This window comes from Nicotiana tabacum, chromosome 18 (genome assembly GCF_000715075.1).
Source record: "Nicotiana tabacum cultivar K326 chromosome 18, ASM71507v2, whole genome shotgun sequence".
NCBI lineage: Eukaryota > Viridiplantae > Streptophyta > Magnoliopsida > Solanales > Solanaceae > Nicotiana > Nicotiana tabacum.
Window position 1 is genome coordinate 103,997,064 of NC_134097.1, and position 12,822 is coordinate 104,009,885.

The following is a 12,822-nucleotide window of genomic DNA, read 5'->3' on the forward strand; positions in this document are numbered from 1 at the left end:
TATAAGAGGCATTGAAGGATTTAAGGATTTAAATACTTACATGGCATCTTACCAATAGAAATTGAACCAAGCAAAGCAGAAATTGGAACTAGCTCAACATCAATTGTCGCTTCAACCAGTCAGACAAGAGCATATAGAGTAGGAGAGAGAAGCTTTGTTGGAAGTAGATAAGTGGAGTAATGTAGAGGAACAAGTCCTTAGGCAGAAGTCCAAAGCTACTTGGATACATCATGGAGATGCAAATACAAAGTACTTTCATGCCCAATGGAATATGCGCACAACTGCTAAAACAATTATTTCTATTTATAATGATGCATGTATCAGAATCACAGAACCCAAACAGGTGGAAGATCAATTTCTGGAATTTTTCAAGAAGTTGATGGGGGAGTCATCACATGTACTTTCTTGTCCAAATGCTGAGGGGATAAATGTCACACCCTCTTTTTCCCATCCTCGCGGAGGAAGATCAGGGTTTCGACATTCACGGGGTGTAATGACTCATTTCCTTTTGAGAATTGGGTATTTAAAGAGTCACCACCTAACAGATTATGTTACGTTAGGGCACCTAGAGCAATTAACTCTTGGGTTGGTTTGTATTACCGGAGATTAGGGTAAGGGCTCGAAATAACCTCGAGGGAAAGGTGTTAGGAACCCCTCTTGGTCCACAACTGTGGGTCTCAACTGAAATTATATTTACAAATTAGTCCATATAAACAAGTAAGTTATAAAGCTCATTGAACAAGTCAAGTAATAAAATAAAGGTTTGAACAAATTATACAAACAAAGTTTTAAATAAGGAGAGGATTTGGGGTAAGAAGGGGTCCTAGGTTGTTTGTCCTATAGGATCACCCCACTCAATGTCCGGTAAACACTCCTCAGTGAGGGGCTACACGTGACATTAACGCATAGTCATCATATCCCATGTCTACCGTTCCCATCCCCTTATTAGTCATGCAAAGCGAGTGTTTGGTCATTGATTCCTACTGCGTGCTGCTACCCATCCCTTCTTAATAGTCTCGGAGGGAGTTGGTATCTCTACCTATAGGTAGTTCTAGACGTACCCCTAAGGTTTTAAAGACAAAACTCTAAGGCGACAGTCAAAAAACATCTAGGACTTTCACATAATGAGAGCAAGTAAAAGTCTCATAGTTTCCTCCGTAAACAAGCATGCATGCAGCACGACTCAACCACAAGTAAGGTCTTTAGTAATCAAAGTCCTAAAGTAGGATTTCTAAGTGATTATGCAGAAATAAACCACTTTCAGATACAGAAGTCATAATATTATTAGCTACCTAGGACCTCCTCTTTAAAAGCTTATTAGAATTCAGAGACGTCGAGTGACAGAAACAGCTTCAGAGAAATACAAGTTTTGAAAATGCCCTAAGGCTTGCCTATGTGCAGAACCGTGTCTATGTTAATGCAGAAACAGATAAGTTTTCGAAATAGAACCTTTCAATACCTATTGGCAGAATATCTAACGAGATTAAAACAATTATGAACGGACCAGTTTTAGAGAGTTATCACTTGACAAGGCTAGTTTTAAGAAGTAAACTAGGTGAGATAAAATCGACTCATTAGGCTAGTTAGATTATCAGACATAATTGCGAGTAGAAGTCCTTATAGGCATGGTATCTAGGCGTGTTACTGGTTTTAGGCAATTTGTAGTAACTTATTGAATCAGAATTATGTCTAAGAGGCATGGTATCTATACTTGAATTGATTTAAAACATGATGGCATGGAACCTGGAAACATGGTTTCTAACATGACAAATGTAGGATTTATGAACATGGTTTATATCTGATGCAAATGACATTAAAAGTGAAAAACCTATAGACATGATGTCTATTATGCAAAATGAAATCAGATTCAACAAGATTCACACCCTATGAACATGTTTTCTATTGAATAAAGCAGGCAGATTTGAAATTAAAATCCTAAGAGCAGGATTTCTACCTATATTACCCAACAAAGTTTACATCTACCCACCCCTTTTACTAAATTACCCAAATATCTGTTTACAAAATATTACAGGCCAACAAATGAATTACATAAATGAAATAGAAAACTAAGAATGTATTCTATAGGGAGCCTGCAATCAAGCCCAAGTTTCCTAAAGCCTCCAATGGTCTTTCAAACCTCATTTCCACAGACAAATTAGGGTCGATGTGCATCAAAGTTCCCTAAGGGTCTCAACGACCTCGGGCAATGCTTACACCTAGACTTAGTAGCCAAGTATTGAACCAGTGTAGTGTGGAAAGCCAACCTCAGTATGCCAGAGTTTCAAGGGTTCTCAAGAGGATCCCAAGGCAGTATACATACTAGAGGGGCAGAACTTATTAACTAAGAGTAGAGTGAAAGTGCAGGACACATGTTTGAAAGAAATATTTTAAAGACTAAACTTAAAGGTCTATTTTGAAAGCAGTTAGTAAAGCAATAGAGATTGTTTGAAAGAGGTTATAGTAGTAAACAGAGTTCAAACACTTCAGGATAAGACCATACACAACAAGTTCACAGAATCTAAATGTATTCAGTAACCACACATCGGTTAAGGGGTTTGGGGATACACAGACATTGCCTGCAGACACATGACCCCAGCAGGAGTACTAGGACTGGTATGGACATGCTCATAGATAGCTTGACACTGGCATAATCACAAACCGGTCATAAGGAACATAAACACTTAGAGGGGAATAAGGATTTGGCATTCCCAAAATGGTAAGTGCACAGTAGGTAAAAGAAAACAATTGTCCAGACATGCTTGAATCACACAAGGGAATACATGAGCTTAAAGGGAGGGGAGTCATACTAGCATGTTTAACTACAAACTCCACAACAAAACCATAAGTAAAAGCAAGCTAGAAATAAAAGAAACTGAAACAAGAAAAGAAACATGTTGTTGTTGTGGCTGTAAATTAAACTTGGACATACCAGAGAAGATAGAAGTAAGCAGAATGAAAGAACCAAAGAGCACAGATAATTAGCCTTGGGTTGCAGCCGGCTAATAGTAATAGAATAACACAGAGATTCTAGATAAGAGAGGGGTTTTTTGGAAGCCAAGTGTGTGTTGTTTGTGAAAGAGTTAGGGTATTTATAGTTGAACGTATGTAGTGGAATAAGGTAAAAAACATAGTAGTATACTAATTTAAGAACTCAAAATCAATCACTTAGAGAATCAAGGAAGTACTTTCTTGAGTTAGGGAAATCAAGGTCAAACGAAAAGATTCAGTACCACATAAGGGGAAAGGAGGAATCAATGCATAATTAAACAAGGAAAGGAGCCAGAGTCCATTAGGCATAAAGTAGTCGATTAGGACCAAATTCAGAAAGATCCAATTAAGGAAAAACTAAGTAAAACCAAGTATCATGGTAAATAAGGTAATAAAATCAGTGAATTCAAACAGGCGAGTAGAATTCTAGGGCCTTGAAGGAAAATCTTTCAATTACCAACAATTAAGGAAAATCAGAATCAATCATGAGGGGTCATGATTTTGTGTGTTTCAACATATAAATAGAGAAGAATGAACAGAAGTAGCAAGCAAAACAAGGTCAATTATATAGGCAGAAAGAAATAAGAGATGAGCAAGCACAGTCATATAGAGGTGATGTAAGTAGGCTAGAAATTCAGCAGGACATATTTGAAGCATGGGGACCATGAGAGATTAACAAGACCAAAGAAAATCAAGCTAACATGTAGAGCCAAGGCAAAGAAATCATGCCAACAAAAGTGGAGAAAATCATGCTAACTTACAGAAGCAAGTAAAGGGAATCATGCTAACTCACAGAAACAAGTAAAGAAAAATCTTTAACACAAGTAAAGAGAATCATGCTGACACACAGAACAAGTAAAGGAAAATCTTTAAAAAATAGGTCCTTTTAACAGAGTCGAGTTAAAAAGTAGTAGGAATATAAAATCGATCAAAATAAACAAGGGAAAAAGGTTTAATCATAAAGAAATCAGTTGAAACCGGTATAGAAGGAACTCTGAGAAAACCCTAGTTTTCAAAGAAAGTAAGAACAGTTTAGACTAGAGGATCTTTTAGAAGAAAGCTCATAAATAAGCAAATCATAGAAGGAAACAGGTTTAAAGCATGAAAATAATACAGATCTGAGAGATCCAGAAGAGAGTTAGGGTTTCAAATAGCAACCTAGGTTGAAATCGAAAGAACCTGTTGTAACTTCATAAATCATAACACACATGGTGTGATTTTCCCCAAAATCACACTAGAGAAGCCTCGAACAACAGAATCATAAACCCTAGATCCGAATCGGCATGGCCCAGGACCCTTGAATACCATAGAGATGATGAGCAAGGTGATGAGAGTGACCATTAGAGGCTTGGGGTTTGAGAGATAGTCGTCGAAGATGACCGGAGAAGGAGGTGAGTGGAGGAGTCAAGGGTTAGGTTTGAGAGAAGAGTGGAGATGAGAGAGCATCTGAAGGAGGCGCCTTTGGAAAAGTGACTTAGGGTTCGAGGTCGGTTGAAAATTAAAAAGGAAAGGAATTATTTGGATCGTTGATCTGGGAGATCAACGGTCAAGATTAAAATGGGTAGGTAGGTTTCAGGTTTGGGTAAGGGTTAATAGGGTATGGTTCGGGTTATTTGGTTGTGAAATTGGGCAGGAGAGGGGTCCAATTTTGGCTATAATTGAAAGCCAAATTTGGTTGTTATTTAAATAGCCAATTTTCTCATATTTAATTTATAAAATATAGTATGTAATTTCTGAAAAATAAATTAAGGTACAAAAATAATTTAAAATACATAATTAACAATTTAAAATACAGGATCTAATTTTATGCATATAAACATAATTATTTCTAAAAATGGACTAACATTGCAATTATATGCAATTTAGCTTTAAAAATACCAAATGTAATTGTAAAAAATACATAAAAATTATATTAGCCATATTTTGGCATAAATATAGAAATTAAATAAAAGTAATTATCAAAACAATAATTTTGAAAATACTTATTGGGATTTTATGGATAAAAGGGGAGAAAATAAATCAATTAAAACCCTTAAAATTATGGAAAAAATAATAAAAACCTTGGGCATGCTTATGTATGCATATATATGCTATTTTGAAGGCTTTTATGCATATTCAAAACATATAGGGAAAAATTGGGTATCAACAGCTGCCCCTCTTTACCCGGGAAGGATGAAAGAGTTTTCGGGTAAAGAAATGATGGCCAATTTTGACCGGATGGGGTGTTTTGAAAGACAGAGGCTGAGCTCCGGTTTCTACGTTGCCTACTGTCACACCTTCTTTTTACTACCCCCGAGAGGGTATAAGGGAGTTTTTCCAATTAAAGGATAATCGAAACAAGATTATTTTAATTTAAGATTCAGAGTCGCCACTTGTGATAATTTATGGTGTCCCAAGTCACCGGTTCAAATCCCGAATCGAGGAAAGATTGACTCTGTATTACAGTCCACGATCCAGAAAGGTGTTAGGCATTCCCGAGTTCCGTGGTTCTAGCACGGTCGCTCAACTATTATAATTGGCCTATTATCTGATTTTAGAACATTTTGAACCTATGTGCATTTTTAACTTTGACCGCTTTTATTCATTAATTTTTAAGAAAAATTCAACGTTATCAAAAATACGTCTTGAACCACGTCACATAAATGCACCCGTAGTCCGCAACATACTTTATCTAATATTGTTAAGATTTAGATTTGGGTCACATAAATGCGCACCCGATTTTAGTAAGGTGAATTTATTAAAATGACGCGCCTAAAGAAACTACGCGTTTGCAACTTTGCGCGGGCCGTGGAAATTGACTACGACACTGTGATGACCCGACCCGTCGTCTCATGAGTTACTGTCTTGTTCGTCCCATTTTCTGCTTCCTCATGTTTCATTATCGATACTGGGTGCATTAGAATTTATTTGGAGTGATTTTGATAAGAAATGAGACATATAGTCTCTTTTAAGAAGGTTTAAGTTGGAAAAGTCAACCGGACGTTGACTTATGAGTTAGAGGGCTCGGATGTGAATTTCGACTATTCGGTTAGTTCCGGGAGATGATTTGTGATTTAGGAGCAGGACCGGAAGTAATTTTGGAGGTCCGGTGTTGAATTAGGCTTGAATTGGCGAAGTTAGTATTTTGGCGAATTCCGGTTGATAGGTGAGATTTTTATCCGGGTGTCGGAATGAAATTCCGAGAGTTGTTGTAGCTTCATTGTGTCATTTGGGATATGTGTGCAAAATTTCAGGTCATTCGGACATCGTTTGGTCGGGTTTTTGATCGAATGTGTGTTTTAGAAGTTTTAAAAGAACTTAGGCTTGAATTCGATATAATTTGATGATTTTGGCATTAGTTGAAGTGTTTTGATGATTGGAGCAAGTTTGCATAATGTTTTAAGACATGTTGGTGCTTTTAGTTGAGGTCTCGGGCCTCGGGTGTATTTCGGAAGGTTAACGGATCGATTTAGGCACGAAAAAAATAAAGTTGCTGCATTTATTTACAGCACTGTGAACAGTAGTTATGAATAGTGTCGTGAACAGTACCCCGTAACAGTATCCGTGAATAGTGCTGTGAACAGTACCCGTAACAGTATTCGTGAACAGTCGTAACAGTATCCGTGAACAGTACCCCCGTGAACAGTAACATGGGGTGAACATTAATTCCGAAAAATTCTGGGCAGAATGTTTACATTTCATTCGCGAAAAACACCCCATTTCTCCACCATTTTTAGTCATTTTGAGAGCTTTTGGACGGGGATTGAAGGGAGTTTCAACTAAGATCGATTGGAGGTAAGTTCTATGAGTTAAATACATGATTTTATTGAAGAATCATCCTAGAAATCCATGAAAACATAGCTAAATTATAAGAAATTAGGGTTTGAGATTGAAATTCTAAATTTGGGATTTGAGGAGTCAAATGGACTCCGATTCTTGTGAATTTAGTATGTATATACTCGTGGCGAGATAAGGAACATTTTGATGTAAAAATTTCTAGATTTCAAGACGTGGGCCTGGGGCTCAGGTTTTGCAAATTTTGTGATTTTTGATATTTTTGAGTCTTTTCGATTGGGTTATATTCCCTTAGCCTATTGTGATGTATTCGTTGTGGTTTTGGCCAGATTCGACGCGTTAGGAGGTATATACGAAAGGAAAGGGCATCGCGGAGTAGTATTTGGCCGGCTAGAGGTGAGTAATAGATGTAAATGATGTCATGAGGGTTTGAAACCCCGGAATTTCACATCGTAATGCTATATTGAGGTGACTTGCACGCCGGATAACGGGCGTGGGGTAGAGCACCGTTGGGGATTGTGACTTCATCCGTCCCGAGAGATATTTTACTACATTTTTGGTTGAGACGTATACTTTATTATTCTGAATTGGGCTTGCTGCCATGCTTGGGGCCTTGTGCCGACCTGTAGAACCCTTAGGGGATTTTTTACTGGTTTTCCTCACTTATTTTGTTAAAGAATTTATATCCTCAGTCATGTTTCCAATTGTAGGCTTCTTGCCAATTATTTGAATCCTTCAGGGATTGATATCACTGCTTTTGCATATTTTGCATATCATTTGACCTCAGTCCAAGGTTTTAAATACTGTTTTGCAAACTCAGCCATCTTTCTAAGATTTGAAAACTTAAATGATATTTCTAAATGATATTTCGGGCTGAGAACTACTGTTTTACAAATGCCTAAGGGGCTTATGATGATTTCTGGACTGAGCATGGATCGGGTTGCGCGCCGCAGCAGTGTATATTGATATTGAGGCTGAGAGCCTTGTTGATTACATTGATATTGAGGCCGAGAGCCTGGTTGATTACATTGATAATGAGGCTGAGAGCCTCGGTGATTATACTGAGATTGATATGAGGCCGAGGGCCTAGATTTGATGCCACGAGATGGTTTGATATTGCGTTTGGGCTGTAGGAGCCCCTCCGGAGTCTGTACACACACCCAGTGAGCGCCATCGATGATAAATAAATATGGATGGCTCGAGCTGCAGGTCGCAGTGGGTACCATAGGGTACCATCATATGCATTGCATTGCACTCATGCATTTATTCTTTATCTGCATTATCTTCCATAATAATGATGTGCTCTTATTTCATTGACTGGTTGCTTTATACTGTTCTGAGCCTGAGGCGTTGATACTGTTTTGAGATACTGAGCCCGAGGGGCAAATTTCTACTTATTATTTTGATACTGAGCCCGAGGGGCAGATTTCTAATTATTATTTTGATACAGAGCCCGAGGGGCAGATTTCTACTTATTATTTTGATACTGAGCTCGAAGGGCAGATTTCTAGTTATTATTTTGATACTGAGCCCGAGGGGTAGATTTCTACTTGTTGTTTTGATATTGAGCCCGAGGGGCAGATTTCTACTCGTCATTTTACTACCAAATTACCTGTTTTACTGGTTTAAAAGAAATTTCACATGATGTTTCAATGAATTGTTATTTTAAATGATTTCACTGCTTCTGTATAGAATGTTGTGTGCCTTAACGTGTTTTCTTACCTTCAGACATTATTTATATTTATTACTCACTAGGTCGGAGTACTCACATTACTCGCTGCACCATGTGTGCAGGTATAAGTATTCCTGAGGCATAGAGCGAGTTTTCTGCTGTTCAGTTTTCATTAGAGTTATCGAGGTAGTTACATGGCTTTCGCAGACCCGTTTTCTCCCTTATCTTCTGTTATTTATGAAATCTTCAGACTTTTTTCCTAATTCCATACTTTGTAGAATTTTAGTAAACTCTGTAGTAGCTCATGACTTGTGACACCCCGGTTAGGGCTGAGTTGGATTGGATTTCCGTATTTTATCTATACTTTCCGCTATTGGATATTATTACACCATGTTTATACTATAATTGTGTTAATTAATTGTCTTAAAAGGATGAATTGGGTTGAATGGCTGGCCTTGTCTTCATGAGAGGCGCCATCATGACTAGGTTCGGGAATTGGGTCGTGACAAGTTGGTATCAGAGACTAGGTTAATTGGTCTCGCGAGTCATGAGCCGGTTTGGTAAAGTCTCGCGGATCGGTACGGAGACGTCTGTATTTATCCTCGAGAGGCTGCAGAACCTTTAGGAAAACTTCACATTCTTGAATTCTTATCGTGCGTCCTTGATTCAGCTTAAAAAGTAACTCTTACGATTCCTTCCACAACTTCGTATGCGCGAACGAGCACTCAATATTCGATTTACCTTGATGGCTTGTAATTCCCCGATAGAAGGGAAGTGATGAGGAAGGTCTACTGGATGATAGATGAACTATTGAGTGTATGATTTCCATTGTGATAGGATGTGTAGTCCCAAGTTATGGGTGCGTGAAGAATCTTTTTATGTCTCCTATTTGGAGTGAAGTAAATTTCATGTTACAGTATGAGTTTAGACTCAGGAAGATTAAGTGATTATGTAATGTGTATGGAAGTGGAAGGTATACAAAAAATATTAACTAAAGGTAAAGCTAGTGGGTAATTGGCTTATGAGGAGAATCTATTTGTCATACTAGTTAGATAAGTCTGGGAGCTGAGATCACTTCTATAAATGTATTATGATGAAATCGTTGAGTCAAGGAGACCACCTTGAGGGTCGAAAACATTAAAGAAAGAATATGTCCTTACTCATTAGCCCAATAATGGAGGATTGAAAGGTATTTTCTATGTGTTATGATTCAAATAGGTGCAATGCATGTCCATGTATCAATTTTGATAATATAATATATGTAATATTGAGATTAATGTTGTTGACATACATTGTGATGCTTTGTCAAGTTGTGGACGTGTTGTTAGGATGGTTTTGGTGATTCTCTGGCAGGTGGATAGGCCCAATTACAAATGAAACTCTGCCGAAATTTTTGAAAAATTTGGGACTTAATAAAAAAAAATTGTAGCCTAAAGAGTGGGCTTAACTGTTGTGTGAGTGAATGCAAAAATTGTAGAAGAGTTAAAATTTCTGATGATTCGTGTTTCCACAAGCTTATGAAGGAGTGAGTTTAATCTCACCATGGTATTACGGCAACAATAGAGTATATGTGTTGTGATCTATGGCTTCGAGCCAAGTTGGGGAGCTTGCTATTGGTTAGCGGATTGTACGGTTATGTACTATGTTAGTTCCTATTTGATGTATGCTGGTGAATCAGTTCTGGTTGTGGAAATTAGGCCGAGAATGGCACGAGTGAAGGAATTTTTTTGACAAGATGTCATGAGCTCGGATGAGCAGGAGATAAGTTTCGATGTTTACGGTAAGTTGGAATTGTCTTCAGCGTCACCTAAGATCAGTGTTTTGTAAAAAGGGTTTTGTGTCCCGGTTAATGACTCTTGATCGCTCTTCAGCGTTAGTGCGATCGATGGTTTGGAGGTACACTCCAGATATTGTTATGGTAGGTTGTGGGAGTGTGTCCCACGGGAAGATTATATAAGTGTTGCATGTGATCACTTGATTGATTAAAGATGTAAACCAAGTATGAAGTTTATGATGGTGTCGTAAAATTAAAGATTCATGCCTGGAGGGCACTTGGCATATTGGGTTGTGAACTGGGGAGGATTACCCCGATTGTGATGGTTGTTCTTGTGTGTTATGAGAAAAATGGGAGTTATTATGGACCTTTGAAAGGTTATCAGACTAGTTCAGTGTGATCAGAATCGGCTCGAAGTCGATGGATGGATTTAATGTGAATAATGGCTCTATATCAGGCCAGATGTGTGCATTTTAGTAACACGGTCCTCATGGAGGAGTAGTTAGGTTGATGTTTCATTGTCAGATATTTCGCGTAGTGATACATTGCGCCGTGTGAGTTATGAGACGACTTGAGAAATTGCTATGTGTTGAGAATCTGTGTAAGAATGATGTTATATGAGCATCTTGGCTCTTGAAATTCAGATTGTATATCGCACCTCAGTTGTGCTTGAGTTTTGTAGCTTATAACGCTATATGTCCCTCAGAGATATTATTATGCACTTAGCATGCTTACGACCGATACTCGGTATTTTGTTGTAATGAGCAAATTTGGCTCGATGTGCATCTCCTTATGTGAGATCTATGTGTGGATCAGGTGGCACGCCGCCATGGGTATGTTATCTGGATCGGGTTGCACGCCGCCACAGTGTGATGTTGAGTATAGTTTTCTATATGCTATTTTGTATGCCTTGCTTCCTGTTTTTTAAGGAAAGTTTGTATTAGTGTGTGAGATTGGTAATTCCTTCCAGAGTTTGTTTTCCTTTTGTACCGCATTCAAATTGGTAGATTATTGGCATATTGAGGCATCATATGCGACTTTTGATTATGTCTGGAGTGGCTTATTGCCTGAGCAGTTCGTACTAGGTGAGACGAGATCATTGAATTTGAGATTAGTGCAATCTCAGTATATGAAGTAAATTAAGGAGCTAAGACCATGATTTTGCTCAAAATGAGGTGATAGTTCTTGCCAGGAGTATAGAACCAACGAATCGTTGTCTCGACAGTGGTCATGAATTTATGCAAACCTCATCCGTCATGTCAATATTGTAAGAGTTAGAACAATACCTATGTACATCATACAGAACATGAGATGTGTAGCGATTTTCTTCTAGGTGATTAGAGAAAAAAGCTTCAGATGATTAGGGCGAATGATCTTCGGATGATTGGGGAAATAGTATTGCTAATTGAAAGTGACTTGACAAGAGTATATGTCTCATAAAAAGATAATGTTATTAAACTAATGATATTTCGGTAGTATTGCGGCATGTTCTTGTTGGGTCCGCTGATGGTACTGATGAGATTGAGGTACGACTCTTTCGTTTGAGTCATTTTTCATGACTTGAGTATGTTCAGGCCGTTTCTTATTGGTGCGCGTATTATGAAAGTTGTGGCTTAGGCCTGTATTGAGGTGTCATGTCACCAAAGTGGTGTGTTGGATTCGAGGTGATCATTGGGGTCATTGATGAATACGAACGGATTTGATTTCAGCATGTTTGATGGGTAAATATCGAGGTTCAGTTTTAAAAAAATTGTTACTATAATTGCTAGAGGAGAAATGGCCTCATGAATGGTTGATCTGAGCAATGGTTATGATTTATTGCGTGTTTCAATTATCATTGGCAGTATATGAGAGTGTTGGAATGAGACATTGGCTAATAAGAGATTTCTATCAGTATTTGGTTGTTGTGGGCAGCTGCTGTAAATGGAAGTTATTGCTGCATTTCTTTGAGTTATTGGTATATCATACAATTGCACCTAAGGTTGCAGGCATGGTCTATTACAGCTGGTTCAAACTTATTCTGAATGTAGGTGTGAGGTTCTGATCTTGTGTATGATTCCAAAAAAGTGAAATGTGGCTCTATGATTTATGGGCTAGACTAGATTGTGTGATCTTAGTTACAATGCATTATCGGACCCATGTGAGTTAGGGTGACGTGGGATCATCCCCGGGTTTATGCTTGATAAGGTCATTCAGCTTTTGGTTGGCTTCTAGGACAACTCTGGGTACGCTCGAGGACGAGCGTTTGTTTAAGTTGGGGGAATGTGATGACCCGACCCGTCGTCTCATGAGTTACTGTCTCGTTCGTCCCATTTTCTGCTTCCTCATATTTCATTATCGGTATTGGGTGCATTAGAATTTATTAGGAGAGATTTTGATAAGAAATTAGACATTTAGTCTCTTTTAAGAAGGTTTAAGTTGGAAAGGTCAACCGGACGTTGACTTATGAGTTAGAGGGCTCAGATGTGAATTTCGACGGTTCGGTTAGTTCCGGGAGGTGATTTCTGACTTAGGAGCAGGACCGGAAGTAATTTTGGAGGTCCGGTGTTGAATTAGGCTTGAATTGGCGAAGTTAATATTTCGGCGAATTCTGGTTGATAGGTGAGATTTTGAT